Genomic DNA, 24,290 nt, shown 5'->3' with positions numbered 1-24,290 from the left:
TGTGTGTCGGAACTGGCCACACGCGGTCGGAATTGATGCGATCGGATTTTGTTGTCGGAAAATTTTATAGCCTGCTCTCAAACTTTGTGTGTCGGAAAATCCGATGGAAAAAGTCCGATGGAGCCCACACACGGTCGGAATGTCCAACAACACGCTCCGATCGGACATTTTCCATCAGAAAATCCGACCGTGTGTACGGGGAATTAGTGTTATTTGATAGTTTAAGTCTGGTTGAGTTTGATTGTCTGTCAATAGATTTCAGCGCGCGTGCTAGAAGGGTATTAGGTTTGTTTGATTTCATGTAGAACATGTGTTTTGATCTGCGTAGTGTCTTATCTGCTGATTCTGTTAAGAATAAATCATATTCTAGTCTGGCTTTTTCCAATGTGTTAAAGTTGGTTTCTAATTTTCGTGTTAGGCTAATGCTTTCTCTTTTAATCAGTGCCATTTGTCATTGGATCAATCCCCATACCACAGGCTTATGCGCTTCCCATAAGGTAAGTGGAGAGACCTCTGGGTTAGTGTTATATTCTAAATAGTCTTTAATACCTTGTTCAATTATTTGACTATGTAAGGGGTTTTTAAGTATGACGTCAGGGAGGTACCATTTTGGGTCATGGGCTTTAGGGATGGTAGAGGATATTGTGGTGTATACTGCATTGTGGTCTCACCAGGGCATGGGGATTATGTTGGATGTAAGAATTTCCGGTATCATAGCTGTGGTTAGAAAAATGTGAATATCTTATGTGGGTGAGAATAGTAGGTAAAGCATCTTTTGGATTAATTACATTCTCTCCAAGAGTCTACTAGATTATATTGAGAGAGTAGTTTAGAAAATGATTGCTTGAGTTGCGATAGGGCATATAAGGTGATTTGTCTAGAAATGGGAGGAGGACCCGGTTAGAGTCACCGCATATGATGACCGTACCCATTTTATGAGTATTTACTACTTGTAATAAGTGTAGTATGATACTATCGTTACTGCATTATCCATAATGTGACCAGTAATAATAAGATAATGCCCCTCAGGGTCTATAATTTCTGATTGGATTAAGAATGGGCTAGATCTGTGGAAGGCTATAAGGGTACCTTTTTTTTTGACCCTGACCGAGGCTGTAAAGACTTGAGGGTAAAAAGGACTCATTTATTTAGCAGTAGAATTTTCTGTAAAGTGAGTTTCTTGTTGGCATATTATATGAGCCTTCTTAGCTTGAAAAGAACGAGATGCTTTTGTTCTTTTTTGTGGTATGTTGATTCCCTGAACATTGAGGGAAAGAATGTTTAAGGGTGCCAAAATAAATGATTAGAAACGTAATGTTGTGTTTGGTGCGGATGCTTCCCAACACCATAATTTTGCCCCAAACGTTACCGCTGTGTTCCAGGGGTTATCTGGTGTGTTTCTGTGTGTCTGGCACCGGCGGGCTACGGTTATTAATTAGCTGTTATCCTCACATAGAGCGGAGCTCTAGCAGTGCATAACCATTCCTGTCAGAGACCGCAAATGCGCCAATTTTTTACATTTTAAACAACATATACAAAATCCACAAATACTCCTCAAATATTTTGAGATTGCAATTTAATTTCATATCAACAATACCTATAGCCCTTTCTAACTTCTATTTCCATATTTATGTGTGTTCTTATTCTTAATCATTACATCATACCCATACTTGCATACCTGGTACTCATTCACACATACAACCCAACAATCAATCGAGAAAGAGAGAAAAAAAAAAGATCCAAGGATCATTGACAGGACTGATATTAATATATCTGGTTGTAGATCTATCTCTGTTATGGTTTGATATATTTTGAATATTTTTAGCCAGAATAACTGGACTCCCGGACAGAAATATCATATATGCGACATTGTACCTTTTACCCCCTGACATCTACAACATTTCTCTTCATTATCGCTATTTATTTTATGCATATCAACTGGGCATCTATACCATCTAGCTAATATTTTGTAATTTCTTTCCTGGTGTCTGTTTGAAAAAGATAATTTATGTGTTAATAAAATAGCTTTTTCCCATTTTGCTCTGGGGATAGTCATCCCCAGCTCCTCTTCCCACCTCCTTATATAAGTTACTTCTTGCTCCTTCTTTTTTTAGATCAAATATTTATATATATTAGATAGGACATGGGTTGGTCTCTGCTCTTGCAAAAGTAGTTGTTACAGCTCTGTCAATGGTCTATCCAATATAGCTTTTTTTGTCAAGGATTGGATATACCTTTGAAGATGCTGATACTGCACCCAATTGGTCTTGTTTTCCAGACCCAGGGAGTCAAGTGGGGGGAATCTGTTCCCTGCCATCATCTGGGCCACCCTTACATCATCCTTTCTCTGCCATTTTAAGAAAATCATAGCTTCCATTGCTGGTGGGTGACAGGGAAGGTTCCATCCGCTGATGACACTGCCTGATATTTGGCGTGCAGTACTGTGGTCCACCAGCAGGTGTCTCCTGGCAGTCTGGAATTGCCAGGGGAGCTTTCCCCTGTTGGTAGTATTATGTGATCTTTGGGCCGCAGTACTGGCGTCCACCAGCTGGTGGTTCCTAGCAGTGTGGGGCCGACATCATCTCCTGCAATCAGGCATCACCTGAGTCTGATTGAGATGCGTATAAACACCCGGTAAGTGCACACACACCTTGCCCTGGTATTGTCCTTGTGCCCTGACCTGCAGCCTGTTTATCTGTTATCCTGATCCTGAACCTTGATTCCTGTATCTTGTATCCTGAACCTGTTTGTATCTGTTCCTGTATCCCTGGATCCTTGCCCTGCAGCCTGATCCCTTCCATCTTGTTCCCTGTCTGTTTACTCCTGACCACCCATCTGCTAATCTCCTGTTTATGACCCCGGCCTGGCTTGACTACGATTCTGGTACTCCCTTTTGCTATATATGCTGGTTGGTTTATTATCACTGTTTGGTTGTTTGGTTTGTTCACTCTGTTTGTATTGGTGGTGTGTTCACATTTATATGCATTTACTTTAACTTACTTACTTTCACCTATTTATGTCTGGTTCACTCTGTCGCAGTCACACAGTTCTGGTCACATCTGGTTTATGACAGTGGGAACTCAGGATTACTAAAGAGAGGGGTCATTGGACCTATATATGTAGACCCTGTCCATCTCTTCATTAATCCATCCCAGACTTTCAATGTTGAAACAACCAAAGAAGGCATATCCCCCCATAGGAGGCCAATGTTCTTTAGTTATCCATGGTAATGATTTCAGTTTTATGGCTGTAACTTCTTCCTCCAGTTTCACCCATTGCTTACAATCTGCGTTATGGAACCAATCCACAATCCTAGATATGAACGCTGACCGAAGATATATCGAAAGATCTGGGAGAGCTAAACCTCCATCCATTTTTAACCTAGTTAATTTAATTCATCTCTTCTAATTCGAGCAGGCTTACCTGCCCATATGAAGCTCGCTATGGCCTTACGTAATTGATTCAGGATATTTGTTAAGGGGAATATTGGAATGGTCTGAAATATGTATAGTACCCTTGGCAATACAGTATCTCACAAAAGTGAGTACACCCCTCACATTTTTGTAAATATTTTATTCTATCTTTTCATGTGACAACACTGAAGAAATGGCACTTTGCTGCAATGTAAAGTAGTGAGTGTACAGCTTGTATAACAGTGTAAATTTGCTGTCCCCTCAAAATACCTCAACACACAGCCATTAATGTCTAAACCACTGGCAACAAAAGTGAGCACACCCCTAAGTGAAAATGTCCAAATTGGCCCCAAAGTGTTAATATTTTGTGTGGTCACCATTATTTTCCAGCACTGCCCTAACCCTCTTGGGCATGAAGTTCACCAGAGCTTTACAGGTTACCACTAGAGTCCTCTTCCACTTCTCCGTGAGGACACCACAAAGCTGGTGGATGTTAGAGACCTTGCACTCCTCCACCTTCCATTTGAGGATGCCCCACAGATGCTCAATAGGGTTTAGGTCTTTAGACATGCTTGGCCAGTCCATCACCTTTACCCTCAGCTTATTTTTCAAGGCAGTGGTCGTCCTGGAGGTGTGTTTGGGGTTGTTATCATGTTAGAATACTGCCCTGCAGCCCAGTCTCCGAAGGGAGGGGATCATGCTCTGCTTCAGTATGTCACAGTACATGTTGGCATTCATGGTTCCCCCATGCAGCCCCAGACCATGACACTCCCACCACTTTACATTGTAGCAAAGTGTCATTTCTTCAGGGTTGTCACATGAAAAGATAGAATAAAATATTTACAAAAATGTGAGGGGTGTACTCACTTTTCTAAGATGCTGTATGTCCATTATTACGAGGTTTATCCTTCCCATCCAGGAAAATATTGCCCTATCATATTGTTGGAGTGTCTTTATTATTTTTTGCATTATCGGGAGATAATTAAATTCTTGAAACATTTCAGGGTCACTTCCTGCCAATTGATTTGGTATATTGTATAATCTAGAATAAAAAGGTATGGAATGTTTTTAAAATACCCTTTGGATCGTGTACCACATCACCCGCTTCTGTTTTAACCTTGACTACAGATGTTGTGGATATACGTTGGAGCAATGCTCTTGCCAGGAGCTTGCCTGCTTTATTTCCATGTTGATAATACAGAGTGCGATTCTTATCTCTAACCCATAACGTTTGTTCATTTAATAGTGTTTGTAATTCCAGTCGCTTATCTGTTACTACTACTGAGTTCTGAAAAGTTGCATTTTGTTTATGCAATTTTTCCAGTTTTGCTATATCTTTTAAAAGTAGAGTTAATCCGTTTCCTTTTTCTTTTTTTTAGTCTTGTCCCATGTTTTATGAATAGACCACGTAATACACATTTAAGTGTTTCCCATTGAATAGATAGGGAAGTAGTGTCTTTTACATGATCTATCACAAAAATCTTTATTGCTAACCTAATCTCTGACATACAGATCTCATCATAAAGTAAATCATCATTTAATATCCACGTTCCTCTTGTTGTAGTACCGCTAGACATAACCATCACCAAAAACACTGGAGCATGATCCGACCACACAAAACTTCCTATCTCAGAGGAAGAAATCACAGCCTTCCCTACATGATTTATCATAAAATAATCTAATCTGTGATATGTTCCGTGAACTTTTGAATGAAACGTATAATCCCTCTCTATTGGGTGAAGAACCCCCCATATAGCTACCAGTTGATATTTATATAACATATCATTAAATTTCTTTTTATTGTTATTCGTTTGGGATACTAGGGGTGCAGTGGTATCTATTTCCTGGTGAGGAACAAAATTAAAATCTCCCCCCACAAGGGTTTCCCCTTCCGCTCTTTCCATAAGATCCATCAACATTTGCGTACCTGTTTTAATCTGATCTTGATAGGGAAGATATAGATTAATAAATGTATATTTTTTACCAAATATGGCCAGTTTTAAGAGCAACACTCTTCCATTTCTGTTCCTCCAACTGTCCAACACCTGGTGGGGTATAGACTTATGAATTGCTATAGAAACTCCCCTAGATTTTGAATAGGCAAAAGAATCATGATACCAGGTAGAATAATACCTGTTTTGTACATTAGAATGCATTAAGGTGAAAACATTTTTACCTTTACAATCCCTTTGACCATAAATTAATACACCATAGTGAGGTAGAGTGCTATTATTCAAATCATAATCTTTACCTCTTTTTTTCATAAGTGTTTCTTTAACCGTTTGCCGAACGCCGCATGTACATATACGTCGGCAGAATGGCACGGCTGCGCAAATGGGCGTACCTGTATGTCCCTTTGAATGTGCCGCCTGCCGTGAGCTCCGTGAGTGTGATCGCAGATCCTGCGGACTTGATGTCCACAGGAATACCCGCGATCGTCTCACGGAGCTGAAGAATGGGGAAATGCTAATGTAAACAAGCATTTCCCCGTTCTGCCTAGTGAAACTGTCACTGATCACAGCTCCCTGTAATCGGGAGCGGTGATTAGTGTAGTGTCACACGTAGCCCCTCTCCCCACATTTAGAATCACTCCCTAGGACACACTTAACCCCTGCAGTGCCCCCTTCTGGTTAACCTCTTCACTACCAGTCAAATTTCCACAGTGACCAATGCATTTTTAATCGCACTGATCGCTGTATAAATGTGAATGGTCCCAAAATAGCGCCAAAAGTGTCCGATCTGTCCGCCATGTGGCAGTCATGATAAAAATCGCTGATCGCCGCCATTACTAGTAAAAAAAAAAAAAAATGAATAAATATGTCATAAAACTATCCCCTATTTTGTAGACGCTATAACTTGTGCGCAAACCAATCAATAAACGCTTTTTTGTGATTTTTTTACCAAAAATATGTAGAATAATACGTATTGGCCTAAACTGAGGAAAAAAATGTTTTTTTTATATATTTTTGGGGATATTTATTATAGCAAAAAGTAAAAAATATTGCTTTTTTTTCAAAATTGTCACACTTTTTTGTTTACAGCGCAAAAAATAAAAAACGCAGAGGTGATCAAATACCACCAAAAGAAAGCTCTATTTGTGGAGAAAAAAGGATGCCAGTTTTGTTTGGGAGCCACATCGCACGACCGCGCAATTGTCAGTTAAAGTGACGCAGTGCAGAATCACAAAAAGTGCTCTGGTCTTTGGCCAGCCAAATTGTCCAGGGCTTAAGTGGTTAATGCAGTGGGATATTAATGAAAAAAAAGCAAAAATAAAAACAAAATTAAGAAACAATTTCTTTCCTCCCCCTCAACCCACCCCCGCTCCTTCCACTAATCCACTTTTTCCATCCCTCCCAGTTGTTTATCTTTTTCTATAATGTCTTCCTGGGAGATCATAGTATGTTTGTGGCCATGACGGAAGATGGGTAGCTGAAGACGAAAATCTGGGAGATCCCCAATGTCCTGAAATGTAATTTTTTGACCATTTTGATGCACTATTATCTGGAAGGGGAATCCCCATCTGTATAGTATCTCCTTCTCTCTAAGTGATTCCAATAAAGGTTTAACTGCTTTCCTCATCATCAGAGTATATCTGGACAAGTCCTGCAAAAAAATAAGTTGGGCTCCATCATAATCAAATGTCCTTTGCAGCCACGCTACTGCCATGATATTTTCTTTGCTATGAAAAAAATGAATTCTACATATCACATCTCTAGGCTTCATTGGATCTGAATCTTTGGGACCCTGTGCCCTGTGTGCATGATCAATCTCTAATTCTGTCATTATTGGCCGTTATAGAGTGTTAAATATGCACTGGAGCATCAGCTTCAAGTCTTCCGTCCCCGCTGTTTCTGGCAAACTTCTAAACTCTTATGTTATTTTGTCTACTTCTATTTTCAAGGTCGTCCATCGTGGTAATTATATGTTTCAAATAACAATCATGTTCTTTATTTTTTTCTTCCAATAATGCCATATTTTGATCAATAATTTCCATTTTGGATTCTAAGGTATCGATCCTATATTGTGCATTAGCTAGGGATGTTTTCAATGTTTGTATTTCAGCTTTATATGAGGTTTCCAATTTATATACGTACTTGTCCATATCCTCTCTTGTCGGTAAAGATTTTATGTGTGCCTGCATGTCCCAAGAGGGACCCCCATCTAGCCTCTCTGTATCCATAATGGGTTGTTGCGTATTACCAGCAGAGCTAGTATTTGGTTCTCCTGGCTCTACTTCTCTTGTAGGAGAGGCAAAATTGAATTCAGTAATTAAAGAGCTTTCTTGTTGACCTTGCAACTGTTGGTGTTGAAAAAAACCCTTAATATCAGTCTTTTGTGTGGACTGGGGTGTGTGTGTGTGTGTGTCTGTGTGGGGGGGGGGGTTAACTGCCCCCCCTGTAGATCCCCTCTTTGCTCCACTGAGTTATAGATATAGGAGATTATAGCTTTCACCTGAGGTCTTTACTTCTTTTAAGGCACAATTAGGCATATATACAGTCTTACTATATCACTTGTGCTATACCATTGATAGCCCACACTCCTATAACATCAATGTGGATCAAATTTCTCCGTATATGGCACCTTTTTTAGGGTCCGGTGTCCGGCTACCAGACTCGGGATTTGTTCCTGGGAGAATGCTGTATCTCTAGAGAGCGTTCGCCGCCGTCAAAAGCTTCCCATCTCATCCGAGACTACACTTGTGAACCTTCTCTCAATCACCAGAGCTCTGTATATTGCTTCGGGAGCCTTCCCGGGTCTGGAGAATTGAAGCGTTGGCTGGCTTCCCCAGGCTTCCAAGGCACTCGGTGTGGTTCAGCTCCGCTCGTATCCCCTTGCTGGGGATTTCGTAGCTCGTATATTTAAAAAGGGTGCAAAGTGACCAAGTGACTACAAACAGGTTCGTTTAACTTCTATAGTCGGGAGGATACTGGAAATTTTAACACATAGAGAAAATAACAATAATAACATCATCACCAAAAACCGAAGTTGTCAAAAACAAAAAAAACCCCCTAAGGAGCCGCAAGTAGACTGGGATCCCCCATCCTACAGAGCCAGGCACACCAAATTTTCACAGACACTCCAGATTCAGAGAACAGTCCATGTCTTTGTTTTTGTTTTTTATTGGGGGATAATAACTTGGATAGGGATGAGAGGTTATGGGATGCTGACTTGATGTCAACAACAACTTCAGGGACAACTCGTCTTATATACAGTCTCTATATACAGCTACACTTCTTCCTCCTGCACTCGCTTGCAGAACCCAGCAGAAACACAGTGAACATCTGACAGTCACTCAGTCAGATTAAAGCAATGTCCCATTACAGGCGGGAGCCCAAGGCCCCTTGGTTGTGTAGCAGAATTTCAGTGCCCAGCTTGCACCACTCCTGTGGCTACTGTTCCCAGCACCACCTCTTCAGATACTGCCAACCCACCTGGCTGCAGCTGCCCCTTTCACTAGCCCTCCAGACTAACTTCTCCCCACAGTCCTCCAGACTAACACTCACAAGCCCACCCGGCTGACTCTCAGGAGACCTCCCAGACGAGCTGACCTGCTGTCCTCTCTACTTGCTCCGTGCCTCCAGGAAGGGCTTCCTCTGTGTGTTTTGATGGGATTCTTCTAGCACCTGAGCTCCGGCCCAAGGTCACCCCCCCCAGACTGGGTCCACGTCAGCCTCCATATTTATCTTTCACTCGACTCCCCCCTCCCTGGCATGACTCATGCCTATTTATGTGGTGCCCTGCCCCCTTCCAGCTCTTTACTGGGGATTGGCTGAGGCCCTCATAAATATTCCAAGCAGCTCCTCCTAACCTCCACCCACTATGCCTGGAACATTCCCAATGACCCAGAAAACAGGGGGAGGCACCAGAGAAGCTGCTAGGATGAGTCACCCAGCCCTGAGTCACTAAACCCTTACCCAGATTCATAGCTCAGGCTTGGCCCTGAGCTAAACTTAAATTTTCCTTCACTAACAGCTACACTAACAACCTAGCACTACTAGAGGGTGCTACACTTTTTATGAGGAAGTAAGCAAAAATGTAGACAAAGGAGTAGTTGTGGATACTGTATACTTGGATTTTCCCCAAATCATTTTACACAGTTCCTCATATATGGCTAATGTGTACATTAATGTCCAGAGACTTAGAAAATTCAGTTTTTAAATGGATAGAAAACTGGCTAAGAGACAAAGAGGTATATCCAGTATTATTTGTTGGATGTTTTTGCTCAACCCGGTTCCTCATGTGTGACACAACTCTCAGTTTGGAATGTTTCTTTTGACTTGTGCATATCATGCTTTGGGTGATAGCCATTGGTGCCGACTTATTGTAAATTTTATTGTTGTGTCCTGTTCTTTATTTTGAAAATGTAAACAATAAAAAAAAAAAAAAAAGTTCACCTCTGGAAATGAGTTATCTTTTTTAGTGTTTTTCTTTCTTAGTGGTGTACCCCAAAGTTCAGTGTTGGGGCCCTTTTTAACATATTTATAAATGATATAGGGTCTGAAATTAAAAGTACCATTTCAGTATTTGCTGATGACACCAAGCTATGCAGTGGAATTATGTCTCCAGCTTACAAGTCAACCTCAATGCACTATTTAGTTAGGCAACTATGTGGCAATGAGCTTTATTGTTGATAAATATAAAGTTATGCACTTAGGGGGACAAAAAACATGCATGTAGCATACACACAAGGAGGAGAACAGCTGGGGGAGTCAGCACTGGAAAAGGAGCTGGGTGTTCTGGTAGATCACGACTTAAAGTCGTTCTAAAGGCTGAAGGTTTTCTACCTTCAATTCCATGCAGCTCCCCCCCCTATGATTTAAATAAGCCCGGTGTCGATCAAGCAATGTGCATGAGAACAGCTGCTCTCCCAGCTATGTCCCTCCTCATTAGCTCAGAGACAGCAGTGGGAGCCTATGGCAAATGTCAATCCCAGGAAGTGAGGAGGGAGCAGGGGGTGGGGCTGAGCCATGCTCTGTGGGTGAATGGACACAGAGCAGGGCTCTGGAGCAAGCATGCATGAGTGCCCCCATAGCAAGCTCTATGGGGACACTCAGCGGGTTGGGGGGGGTCAAGAGTTCTGGCAGGGGACACAAGAAGAGGAGGATTGGGGCTGCTCTGTGCAAAACCATCGCACAGAGCAGGTAAGTATAACATGTTTGTTTCTTTAAAGGATAAGTGCACATTTTATAACATTAAATGTTACACCCGTATCCAGGGTGTAACATGTAACATTTTACTGCTGCAGCTACCCCCCGTGTCCCCCCCCCCCCGAGTCTCCATTGTGACAGCAGGCAGGGAATCTTCTCACCCGGACGTGTCATTCATTCATTCATTCATTCATTCATTCATTCAATCTGTGAATTGGAAACTACAAGTAATGAAAGCCTTTGCGGCTGTCGGCTTGGAGTTCTCAACGAGCTGCCAGAGCGCTGTTGAGCGACCTAGGTAGTTCATTGATGCTTCCTGACAGTGTGTAACTGCCTGCATGTACGAGGTATGAGCAAACAGCTTTCACAAACAGTCTGCAAGAGCCCTGCATTACACCTGCGATCAGCAGATGCAACGCTTTACAGGCTCCCAATAAAAAAAAAAAAAAAATGAATGCACATTTTTTTTACCTTTAAATGTTCATTCATTTTATTTTTTTTGCGTGCTCGCTCCAGAGCCCTGCTCTGTGTCCATTCACCCACAGAGCATGGCTCAGCCCCACCCCCTGCTCCCTCCTCACTTCCTGAACTTATCCCTTAAAAAAAATTACCTTTAGTAGTACTTTAGTAATAACATGTAATGCCAAGCTGCAGTTTCTAAAGCTAGCAAAATACTTTATTGTATTAAAAGAGGTATAGACTCCAGAGAGAGAGAGAGATAATTTTGTCCCTGTACAAATCATTAGTAAGACTTAATCTAAAATATGCAGTTCAATTTTGGGCATCAGTTTGCAAAAAGGATATGAGTGAACTGGAGAAAGTGCAGAGAAGGGCAACCAAACTGATAAGAGGCATGGAGGAGCTCCACTATGTGGAAAGATTAGTGAACTGAATGTATTCTCTCTTGAGAAGAGGCGATTAACCTCCCTGGTTATTGATTATGATTATTTCAGATTTTAGGTGCTGAAAGTGGTACCATTATTTTTGCATAGAAATGTGGCGTTTTATATTGTAGGCCTGTAATTCTTAGGAATAACTCACTGAAATCTGTCCAAACAAGAATCTAGTAGACTTCCTGGGTATGATAAAGTTTGAAACACAAAATCATAATATAATAAATAACTATAAATAATAACAAATAATAATATAATAGTAATAATACTTTTTATTCAATAAATTTTAGTAAATAATATAAATCAAAAACACTGACATTTTTTTGGCCAAACAAGAGTGCAATATTAGTAGTCATATTGCTTTAGTAAACATCTCGGGTATGGAAAATTTTAAAACAGGGTACAGCACAAAGTCCGACGTCACAGTCAGGACAGTAGAACCGGGTTTCTTTTCTGATTTTCCTTCCTGTGTCATCACGTTTAGAGCAGCAAACCACACACATCCTTGTGGGTGCTGCCTTCTTTTCCGTTGATGGAATGTGGTCCATAAAGTGTCGACCTGTCAGGCGTTCCGGGTTCACAACACCAGCAGCACGACGTCCAGATCTATTTACAGTGGTTGGTGTTTGGTGCTTGAGAAATATAAGTTCGGCAACTTTCCAAACGAAGTCTGCATGAATCACAGGCCTGTCACTCTTTTTTTTTTTTAGAAGAATGAAAGCATTCCACAGGCACTGTTCAAGAAAATGCCTGAAGATTTTTTTGTAATATTTTTTTTTGTTGCTTTCTCATAGCAGGATAAAAAGTCATGGTCTGGTCAGCTCTGTCAACACCTCCCATGGTGTTGTTGCAGTCCATTACGACTTGAGGTTTCATTACGTCTTTTCCACCTTTTGTATGTACCATGAGAGTAGAGGTGTTGTGAATGGTACTCATTAGGCACACATCTTTTTTATCGCGCCATCATTTTGCCTTTTTGCCAGGCAACTATTTCTCCTGCCTTGAGCTTTTTATTGCCAAAGGTTGGCGGCATGTCACGTCGGTTAGCTCTAACAGTCCCGTATGCATCCATCTTGTGTTGTAGAAGGAACTCAGAGTTCTGGAGAAATATAAAAATTATCTGTGGTTACACAGTACCCCTGATTCAGCAATGGCTCAATCAAAGTGAGAACAGAAGCGGTTGCCATTCCATAATTATTGAATCTTTCGTTGAATTTGGTCCCTTTCCCGGTGTAAAGGACCGAATTCCATATGTAACCAGTGCTGGCTTCACAGAGCATGAATGATTTTATGCCGAATCGTGCTCTCTTAGATGCGATGTACTGTATCCAGCTAAGTGTTCCTTTGTAGGCCATTAGACTTTCGTCGATACTGACGTCTCTGTCTGGTACATAGGTCTGCTGGAAATTTTTCAGAATAATTTGATATAGGTCCCAAATCTTTTTCAGTTTTGGAGCTGGATGAGAAGTCTCATCAAATTCTTCATTATTTTGAAAATGCAGATATTTCATTATGAGAAAAAAATTTGTATTCCGACATGATGGTGCCAAAAAAAGAAGTGGCTAACATTTTGTTGGTTGTCCAGTACCACTTCTGCAGGGGTTTCCCCACCACTCCCTGGAGAATAATTAGGCCCAGAAACTTCCAGATGTCCTCCTTGGTCATTGGTTCCCATTTTCTGCTCCTTGAAAACCTCTGAGGTATAGCAGCTTGTTGCTCCTGGTACCGATTGGTCTCTGTAACAATTATTTCTATGACCTCATCAGTCAAAATGAGTTGGGGGTATCCCAAGGGGCTGTCATCTTCAACCTCCACTTTGATACCAGTCGCTCTGGTAAACGGGAATCTTGGGGGCGCTGTGTGCTCCGTACCGCAATCAATCGAGCACCAAGTCCGCACATCGCTGGGCACAGTCGCAGGATCATTGCTGAAATCGCTTTCCTTGCCTGATGACGAACTTCCCCATGAATTGCTATCACTCACTTCTGCAAGCGATTCTGTCTCGCTGTCGCTGTTTTCCAGCAGGTCATATGCCGCTTTTGAGGTTGAAGCGCGCTTTTTTGATGCCATGGTCGCTCTGCAGTTTCCAGACAGAAAGTACAGTAAAACTGCAGGCAGGGGCACTGGACAAAGCACTGGGGCACAATCTGAGGTCAATTTTATTTTATTTAGTAATGTAATCCAATAGGATTACAATGTGTCAGTGTGTTTGTGTTTTATACTTTTTGAATTTGCCGCTGGTTCCCCCCCCTGCGTCGCTACGCTCGCAGGGAATGGAAGCCAGGGCACACAGTGCATCGGGCGGAAGATCCGGCCGCCAAACACAGCGGGAGAACATCGCGGGATCCCAGAGACAAGGTGAGTCACATCTTCCAGGATCCAGCGATGCGATCCCGAGTCTGGCTCGGGGTTACTGCTTCTGGTACTAAAATCTCACCCCGAGCCAGACTCGGGAATACCACCAGGGGGGTTAAGGGGGTGATCAAAATGTATAAATACATAAGTGGTCTATATAGTGAATTTCGTGTAGAGATATTCACCTTCAGGTCATTACAGAGGACAGGGGGGAGGTACACTCCTAACGTCTGGAGAAAAAGAGATTTAACCTTAACATACAGAAAGGCTTCTTCACAGTAAGAGCTGTGAAAAAGTGGAATAGACTCCCTGTCTGTCCCTCATGTCTGTCTCTTCAGGGATCCTTATGTATTCCAGCCTGCTTTCAGCCTTGTGATCCCTGTGCACTCCTACCTGTACCCTGTACCTGTGTGCTGTACCATGAGCCTGTTTGTGTGACCTTTGCGTTCCCCAGTCTGCATCCTTCTCCGGTGACTCTGTGCATCCCTGCCAGCATCCAGTCTCCATTAATTATTGTGTACTCCAGTCAGCTACCTGCTCTACCAGTGTGATTTCATCTGTGTTCCAGCGGGCCTTCCTTTACCAGCACCTGTGCTTCTGTGCTTTCCTATTCTGTTTTTCTGCTCTGTGTGGTTCTGGTGCACTCCTACCGGTTTGGACTGAGTATACTACAGGCTTGTGATCTTAGCCTTAGCGCTTCAACTATATTTCCTTTGCACGTAAACTCTTAGTTCTCAGTAGCTGCCTGCTTGGGTGAGTTAGAAGGCTGCAACCTGGGTGTCTCCTACAACCAAAACCATCTCTACCTTCAAGCGCTCTGGTGAAGGCAAGGTTACATAGTCCAATTTAACCAATAAAAAGACTGTGGCTCTTTAGATTCTGTGGTGCTAATCTTAGGGCTCTCACCATCACCGTATAAGCGGGCTCACTGGGCTTGCCCCTGATCCCAATAGTTACCCTACTTTAACAAGACTCCTTAAAATTCTTTGTGTTGCACCCATGGCCACTGTCTAGACCCAGCTGCAGTGAAGTTTCCATTTAGGCAGTTCGCCCCCTAGTAGGAATGGACTCCAGCTTGTGACAGGTTCCTTTTTTTGGATATCTTAGACTGGTATGCCTGGAGTGGGCTGTTGTAGGGCAACTCCAGGAAGTTCTTCCCAAAGTGTTTACAAAGTTCATTGTTGTTATGCGGCTTTATGTCAGGCTAGCACACTGTCTCCAGGTCTGACGCTTCCATCTCTCCTTGCTTCTATAACTGGTCATTAATGTAATAATTTGACCTGACACAACATAATCATAGCAATGGCAAACCTCCATCCCTAATACATGTTTAAACAAAAAGGAAGAGGAAAGAATGGGACTTTATATGAGGCATGTCACTGAATACATATCTAGTTTATATTGATCATTAAATTGTTTATTAATTCCAAATCAAGTTAAAAAGTATCAATCTTTGGTAAAAGATATGATATACTGTTAATAATAGTTCACGTGTATAAACATACAATTATTATTCAAAGTAAAATACAACACGATTGGCAGTACAATTTCATAGATCATTCATCCATTAATAATAAACATAAGCAATTGCTCCTAGTGAGCCAAACTTGTCTGGGCATCAGTTCAAAGTGTACTCGACGCACGTTCCATGGCTTACGCCACTTATCAGGAGTAAAATGCTCTGAAAATAAATCAATAACATATCTATAAATATAGGATACCCTTTTAAAAGAGAACCATCTCTCAAAAAAAGGGGGGGTCTGTCACTTACATAATGGTCCAATAGCGACGCCCAACCTATATCCAAGGGAAGACAGGGGGACAGGGATGATGATCTCCCCCAGGGCTGAGGTGAGGAAACCCATCCAAACTGGGGACAGCAGCCAGGCGACCATATCACAACCATGTGAATCTTGTGTGTGCTTGACAACCCACACTGCTCTGCAAGGATATGTAAATGAGACCATGTGAGATAAATGAACTGTTGATAAGGTGAACCTTTACCAGTGACTAAATAGAGGGGATATATGGTGTATGATTGCTGCAGTGAACTAAAAAAGCTGCTACCAAAAAAGATGTGTGCGCATGTACCCACCAAAATTAAATCCAAGTCCAAACCCACCATTTGATAACTATGTGCACTCCATAATGATGGTGAAATATAATGAGTGATACTAAAATAGACCTGAAAAGTGTTATGTGTGTAATATAAATGAGCCTCTGTTACCTTTTGTGTATGATTTTGTGGATGTGAATGACCCATGTGAAATGGTCAGCTGGCCAGCCCGAGCCACTCTTATCCCCGGTGAGGGGCGGGTCCCCACCAACGTCATGAAAACCCCACCAATACAGCGGGGAATAGCAACAAGCTTTGGCTTCATCAGCGTCATATGATTCCTGCTGCAGAACCAAGCAAGTCTTTAATAAACAGTTGGATTTCAGAGAGGCATTCTTTCCACTTTCTTTATCAAGGTCCTCATGGCATGTTAAAGTTCTTTTGTGGACACTGTGGCCCATAGGTCTAAGAGTCAAACAATGTTTTTCCTGTCAAAGAATGTATTATATGGTTGAGAAACCAAATATGTTATATTTCCAGACTTCTTTGGCTAAGTCGTTGGTCCTTCATTTCTCATTTTAATCATTTATATTATTTTTTTTAAAGAAAGTGTACAAAACATTGCAAGAGAGGATTAGGAAGGTTATAAGACACATTTTTTAATTCTAATCGTGTGTGGCAACAGATAAATCAGCTCAGATATTTGGACAGAGGCATTGAACATCCATATAGAAACATAGAAACTGCAATCAGCATACTTATAGGATTTTTCTCAATTCAGAATGACACTCAAACATGCTTGTATTAGGCAAACTGAAAAGACATCCCGCGAGGGTGAGTGCCACCCGCTGCCACGTCCCACTCCGAGGGCTAGGCTCTATCTGCCATGGGACACCACACTGGGTCAGAGGACAGTCTCCTCCCCCAGGGGGAAGAAGAAACTTAAAAGAGAAAGCGGTAGAGAGTTAAAGGAGAGTGAGAAGTAAAATCAAGAGACCATCCGCTACCAGGATATGAGTGGCATTGGCATCAGGCGTGTCCTGAGAGATAAAAAAATCCATGGGTTTCAAATCCTTCCAAACACTTTCATTTTGTTGTTTAGGATCACAGAAAGTCTTTTGTTTACCATGATCCAAGATAGCTTAGCCATATCAAATGAAATGATGGCAGATTTCCAGGATCTCGCAATGGTAATGCCGCTATGAATATGAAGGAGATTAATCTCCTCACATGTCTAGGGGTCTCCTGCACAGGATAACCTAATAAAGTCTGTTGTGGAGATTTTTGAGATTTACTTGGGTCAAGGAGTAAATGAATTTATAGACACGTATCCAATAATGTTTTACTTATGGACATGTCCACCACACATGGTAGAGTATGCCCTCCTGACCGCATCCTCGAAAACAGTGCAGAGCCTCCTGGGACAAAGGAGGCCAACCGGGTCCGAACCATATGCCATCGGAGCAGTATTTTACAATTACCTTTAATGATAGATATATTTATTAAGGAAAATGGTTGTCCATACTTACCATAATTTTCCTTTCCTGGATCCTCCCCATGTCAGCCTACTATGGGTCAGCTCCACCCCCTCTGACCCCTCCAGGATCACCTCTTTTCTAGCCCATAAAAGCACGGCTGTCTGCCCACACCAGTGTTAAAAAAAAACCTGCCTCGCGACGGATAAACTGGGTAGGATCCAGGAAAGTAAATTTCTGGTAAGTATGGACAACATTATTCCTGGACCTCCCCATGTCAGCCTACTATGGGATGTACCAAGCAATATTAAGAAGGGAGGGAAGACAACAAATAAAAAATAAGCCAAACCCCCAATGCAATGCTACTCAAAATTTTAATGGGCAACAGCCGCCGTAATAACCATAGAGCCAAATGTTTCCTCAGGCGGACAAGCTATATTAAGCCTGTAATGCCTAATAATAGGTGTTGGGCACCAGGGTCGATCCTAGGGTCACCGGCGCCTGGGTGCAGAAATATTTTTGGCGCCTCCACATGGGCGTGGTCATCTTACCAACTCCTCCCCTTTACAAATGTTTCTATGGCACAGAGATGCTCCCCTAAGAAGTCTTTGTTACCCTGGGGTCTCTCTGATGCACACAGAGAGGGCTTCTGTTAGAGAGTCTGTTAGAAAGAGCCCCCAGACATAATACAGGAGATGGTCAGAGACTGCAGACATAATACAGGAGATGATCAGAGACTGCAGACATAATACAGGAGATGGTCAGAGACTGCAGACATAATACAGGAGATGGTCAGAGACTGCAGACATAATACAGGAGATGATCAGAGACTGCAGACATAGTACAGGAGATGATCAGAGACTACAGACATAGTACAGGAGATGATCAGAGACTGCAGACATAGTACAGGAGATGATCAGAGACTGCAGACATAGTACAGGAGATGATCAGAGACTGCAGACATAGTACAGGAGATGATCAGAGACTGCAGACATAGTACAGGAGATGATCAGAGACTGCAGACATAGTACAGGAGATGATCAGAGACTGCAGACATAGTACAGGAGATGATCAGAGACTGCAGACATAGTACAGGAGATGATCAGAGACTGCAGACATAGTACAGGAGATGATCAGAGACTGCAGACAGGATATAAGAGATGATCAGAGACTTCAGACATAGTACAGGAAATGATCAGAGACTGCAGACATAATACAGGAGATGATCAGAGACTGCAGACATAATTCAGGAGATGATCAGAGACTACAGACATAGTACAGGAGATGGTCAGAGACTGCAGACATAGTACAGGAGATGGTCAGAGACTGCATTTCCTATGAACGTTAGTAGATAATGGCCGATCGGCCCTCTCACCTGACCCAGCGATACAGCAACGGTTCCTCTGATCAGGAGTCAGCTCACTCTGAATTGCCCGTGGTGACTCCGCTGGATAGCACCCAGATCTGTATTCTGACAATGACTCCATTCCTTTCTCCACCAGGGATGTTGCTAGGCTGTGTGGCTTTCCCTCTGGTGGCGCAGGGCAGCGGGGTTCTCTCTCTGATGGGGTTCCCTCAGCACTGTCCTCTCCCTCTGGAGTCCTGGGTGTACTTCCCTGAAAGCTTTCCCGGACTCCTGGCTCTCTCTCTCCCATTCAGCTGAGCATGCTGTGTGAGCTCCAGTTTCCGTGTTACAGTGGGGCTGCCAGTCCTCGGGACTACATGTCCCACAATCCTCTTCTCTGCTCCTTTTTCTATTCTGTTTCTTCCCTGGGCATATAAAGGCGGGGGAAGATACATAGTGGGCAGCTGTGCTGGCAAGCGCTGCTCACTAGTACAGCAGCGTGCGCGAGAGGGAGAGGGAGGGGGGAGAGGGGGGGAAAGAAGAGCCCGCAGCTGCATTGGCATCACTAGGGTTGGGGTCACTCCCCCTTCCACCAACTATAGTTGCCCCTCAGTACAGACCCCCCCTCCACTAAGTATAGACCCCCTCCATCAGTGAAGAACCCGCACTAAGTATAAACCCCTCCCTCAGTACAGACCTTCCTCAGTACAGACCCCCCCCCAGGAAAACCCCCCTCCATTAGTACAGACCCCCCTGCATTAGTACAGACCCCCCCAGGACAGACCCCCCTCCATTAGTACAGACCCCCCGGGACAGACCCCACCTCCATTAGTACAGACCCCCCTCCATTAGTACAGACCCCCAGGACAGACCCCTCCTTCATTAGTACAGACCCCCCCTCAATTAGTACAGACCCCCCAGGACAGACCCCCCTCCATTAGTACAGACCCCCCAGGACAGACCCCCCTCCATTAGTACAGACCCCCCAAGACAGACCCCCCTCAATTAGTATAGACCCCCCAGGACAGACCCCCCTCCATTAGTACAGACCCCCCTCCATTAGTATAGACCCCCCAGGACAGACTCCCCTCCATTAGTACAGACCCCCCAGGACAGACCCCCCTCCATTAGTATAGACCCCCCCCAGGACAGACCCCCCTCCATTAGTACAGACCCCCCCAGGACAGACTCCCCTTCATTAGTACAGACCCCCCATTAGTACAGACCCCCCAAGACAGACCCCCCTCAATTAGTACAGACCCCCCAGGACAGACCCCGCCTCCATTACTACAGACCCCCCTCCATTAGTATAGACCCCCCAGGACAGACTCCCCTCCATTAGTACAGACCCCCCAGGACAGACCCCCCTCCATTAGTATAGACCCCCCCAGGACAGACCCCCCTCCATTAGTACAGACCCCCCCAGGACAGACTCCCCTCCATTAGTACAGACCCCCCCAGGACAGACTCCCCTCCATTAGTATAGACCCCCCCTCCATTAGTACAGACCCCCCAGGACAGACCCCCCCCTCCATTACTACAGACCACCCCCAATAGTACAGACCCCCCTCCATTACTACAGACCCCCCAGGACAGACCCCCCCTCCATTACTACAGACCCCCCAGGACAGACCCCCCCTCCATTACTACAGACCCCCCAGGACAGACCCCCCCTCCATTACTACAGACCCCCCTAGGACAGACCCTCCCTCTATTTGTACAGACCCCCCCAGGACAGACCCTCCTCTATTAGTAATGACCCCCCAGGGCAGACCCCCCTTCTCCATTAGTACAGACCCCCCCCTCCATTAGGGTACAGTACATAAAAACACCCGGGCGGCAGCTGGAGAGGAGAGTGTGCAGCCGCGCCGCCCGGGTGGAGAACAGAACACTACACAGCAGGCAGCAGGAGTGAGAGACACAGAGAGGAGGAGAATGTGTCAGCACGGACCGCTCCCCCCGCGCGCGACATCACTCCCTGCACGGCTGGTCTCTCTCCACACAGAGACCAGCCGCTCTGCCTCCCTTCTCATCTCCGGCTTGAGCAGTTAATACAGCGGCGCCTTTCTTCTTAGAACGCCGGCACTCGGGTGCACTGCACCCCGTGCACCCCGTCTAGGACCGGCCCTGTTGGGCACGCTCCAGCTTGCTGCTCTGCAAACTACCTCAAGGGCGACCTTCGCGTATGCCCATTATACTGCCATACCCCTCGTTGTATGTGCTTTGATCTCTGAAGGAGGAGGAAGGCCCAGCGTTTTGTATGCAATATGCATGGTCTTGACAAATCAGTAAGACACAACTCTGAATGTTGCTGGCATACCCTTTTTAGGTCCCATTGGGAAAACATACAGCTGATCTTGTTTTCCAAAGCTTTTAGTCCATTTCAGGTAGGTTGAAACCGCAGAGATCAGGTCTAACCTACTCCACTCATCAGCTGTATCCGCCGGAAAGGCTGGGAGAATGACCTCCCAGTTCATACGAAATTATGTGGTCACCTTAGGTAGAAAGCTCAGTATCAACCTAAGGACTATCTTGTCTGGGAGCACCAAACAATATGGTTCTTTAGATGAGAAGGCGCACAACTCAAAGTCTCTTCTGGCCGAGGCCATGGCTAGTAAAAAACAAAAAAACTGTTCAAAGAAATAATGAACAAGAGAAAGCTTGATCAAACGGAAGAACCAGAAATGTTCCCAAGACTAGTGTTAAGTCCTCTTTTGGAAAAAACGATTTCAATGGAGGTCTGATTTCTATGGCTGCCCCTAAAATCAGATCACCAACGGATTTAGAGCATATCTTGTACACGACATAGCCGACAAGGCAGGGATTTGACCCTTCAGGGAATTATAAACTAACCCTTGGAGACTACCCTGCAGAAACTCCAAAATGTTAGATACTGAAGGAGACCCAAGGTCCCAACCCCTTTCCGTAGTATTCCAGATCCGGTGATAGCTTACATTCGTTCTGACGATCCTGTAATAAGGTCATTAACTTTATCCTCCTGCGGTTCGGGTATCAGGCCCCACTCTGCAGAAGGAGATTTTGACAAGGAGGCAGAGGGATTGGTGAGCCCAATTTTATCCTCCAAGCCAAAGGGAACCACAGCTCCCTGAGCCAGTAAGGTAGGACTACTATTGCTGTGACCCAATGGAGAGCCAATGGGCGGCAGGAACACATACACCAAGGGGAAGTTCCAAGACCTGGACAGAGCACCCTGACCCAATGCCTGTGGATGCTAGGTCCAGGAGAAGAAGCAAGGCAGTTGACAATTCTCCAATGCCATAAGATCCCCCAGACCCTGAAGATCTTGCTTAGGTACTTGGGGTTGAGGCCCCATTTGTTGTGATCCCCAAAGCCTCGACTCAAGCGATCTGCTAAAACATTGCCAGGCCCTGGGAGTTAAGATGCTGTAAGAGAGCCGAGATTCTTCTCTGTGAATAGGAAGATTGACATGCCACCTGAAGGAGAGGGTGACTTCTTGTGTCCCCTTGATGAGACACATAAGCCACCGTAGTTTTGTTGTCCAAAAGAATCTTGACAGCTCGACCTCGCAACATAGGTTGGAACGCTAAGAGCACATCTGACAGCATCCAATCCCAGGAAATTTGGGTCCATTGGCCTTGAACCTGCTGTCCCAGGCAGTGTGCCCCGCAGCCTGCCAGACTGGCATTGCTCGACACCACTATTGGTTCTGAGGCCTTCAACGGAACTCTGCGGGAAAGATTGCGAGCTACTGACCACCAACCAGGGACCAGATTATCAGAATTGGCAGACGATCCCACTGAAGAAGAAAGTTGCATTGAAACCTCCTTCTGCACCACCTGACCCACAGGACTACTGGAACTGTGGCTGATACAACCCCCATATACTTCATGCATTCCTTCAGCATCATAGAAGGCCTGGCCATCACTGCTTTGTCTGAGATGGTCCTGGATCTCCTGGACCTTCCTCTGAGGAAGAGAAACACGACCCCGATCTGTGTTGAATTGTACTCCTAAATACTCCAACATTTGGGTCAGATGCATCTGGCTCTTCCGAAAGTTGATCAACCAACCGAAATGAGCTAGTGTTTTGCAGGTGAATTCACATGAACTAGAAGGAGCTCATTTGATGGACCCAGAAGTAGCATGTCGTCTAGGTAATGGAATATTTGCACTCCCTTGACCCTTGAGAGTCGCAACGACAGCACACAGTAGCTTTAAAAATGTTCTCGGAGTCGTGCAGAGACCGAATGGGAGAGATTAAAAATGAAAATGAGAGCCTTCCACGGAAGGCCCGAGAAAGCGATGGTGAGATGCGTCTATGGAGACATGAAGATACGCATCCACCAGATCGATGGAAACCATCCAGTTTCCTGACTCCACAACTGAAACGATCATTTCCAATAACTCCATTTTGAATGGTGGAACCTTTATGTAAGAATTCAGGACTTTGAGGTCAAAAATTGGTCTGAAACCCCCTGAAGTCTCTGGGACCAAAAACAGAGGAGAACATGCTCTTTGATCCAATTCGTGCATTGGAACCGGAAGGATTGCCCTTGCTGCCAACAGCTTCCCTATATATCCTTGCAAACATTGCCTCCTTTACAAATCCGTAGGAAGTCCAGTTTCTATGAATAAGGTTCGAGGGGGCCTTGTTCTGAACTCGAGACGATAACGTGATTGAATGATGGCTATAATCCAGGCATCATGTAATTTGTCCACCCAAACCCCCCCTGAACTGGGCTAGTCTCGCTCCTACTTGAGAGGGTTAAGCGGAGACAGCTTAAGAAGGACTTATTTGAAGCCTTAGGCTCGGTTTCCAGTACTGCGAGTTGTAGTGCGATCCGACACATGCGAAGTCGCATGACAAGTCAAAACCCATGTATTTCAATGGTCCCTGTTCTAATTGGTGCGACTTAAGTTGCAGCGACTCCAAAAAAGGTTTTTGCACTACTTTGTTCCGACATCTGTGCGACTTGTTCTCACATGGTTTTCACAGGTCGAATGACATCGCATCACAAATCGCACAGCAAAGTCGCAGTGTAAATTGCGCGACTTTGGGGACGCAGCAGTGAAAACACAGCCCCAGGAGCTTTGTTGGAAGGTCTCTGGAAGGTTGAACCAGCTCCCCTCCACTGTCTGAAAAACTGTCTGTAAGCCCTGGCCTCTCTGAATCCTTCGGTAAACTGAAAGGGCTGCTGTGTCTTTCTCTTCTGCGGGATTAGGCCAGATCTGCCCCCGGAAACCCGCTGAATTGCTGATTCTACGTCTTCCCAAAGAGTAGCTTCCTGTCAAATGGAACCGAACACAGACTGTGCTGAGAAACCTTATGGGGCGACCAATGCTTCAACCACAAGGCTCTGCGGGCTGTGACGGAATGAGCCATTTGCTGTCATCTTGACCTGGTCAACAGCCATTTCAGCCACAACTCTACAGCAGTCTTAAAAACTGCAAAGGAGAAGAACTGCCACTTCCCAGACTTTCATTCAAACATCCATCCACCAGCTCTGCTACCCACACTCTTATGCCCCGTACAGACGGTCGGATTTTCCGACAGAAAATGTGTGATAGGACCTTGTTGTCGGAAATTCCAACCGTGTGTAGGCTACATCACACATTTTCCATTG

General features: G+C 44.4%; 1 protein-coding gene across 2 annotated transcripts in view; it reads left to right on the top strand.

Moving 5' to 3' along the window:
- ARG2 (arginase 2) overlaps positions 1 to 24,290 on the top strand; it is a 1,243,303-nt gene that overhangs the window by 527,145 nt on the left and 691,868 nt on the right. The window lies entirely within an intron of this gene.

The sequence above is a fragment of the Aquarana catesbeiana genome, linkage group LG13 (assembly GCF_042186555.1).
Source record: "Aquarana catesbeiana isolate 2022-GZ linkage group LG13, ASM4218655v1, whole genome shotgun sequence".
Taxonomy (NCBI): Eukaryota; Metazoa; Chordata; class Amphibia; order Anura; family Ranidae; genus Aquarana; species Aquarana catesbeiana.
Note: the sequence above shows the minus strand (reverse complement) of the source record. Positions and strands in the feature narration are given on the sequence as shown.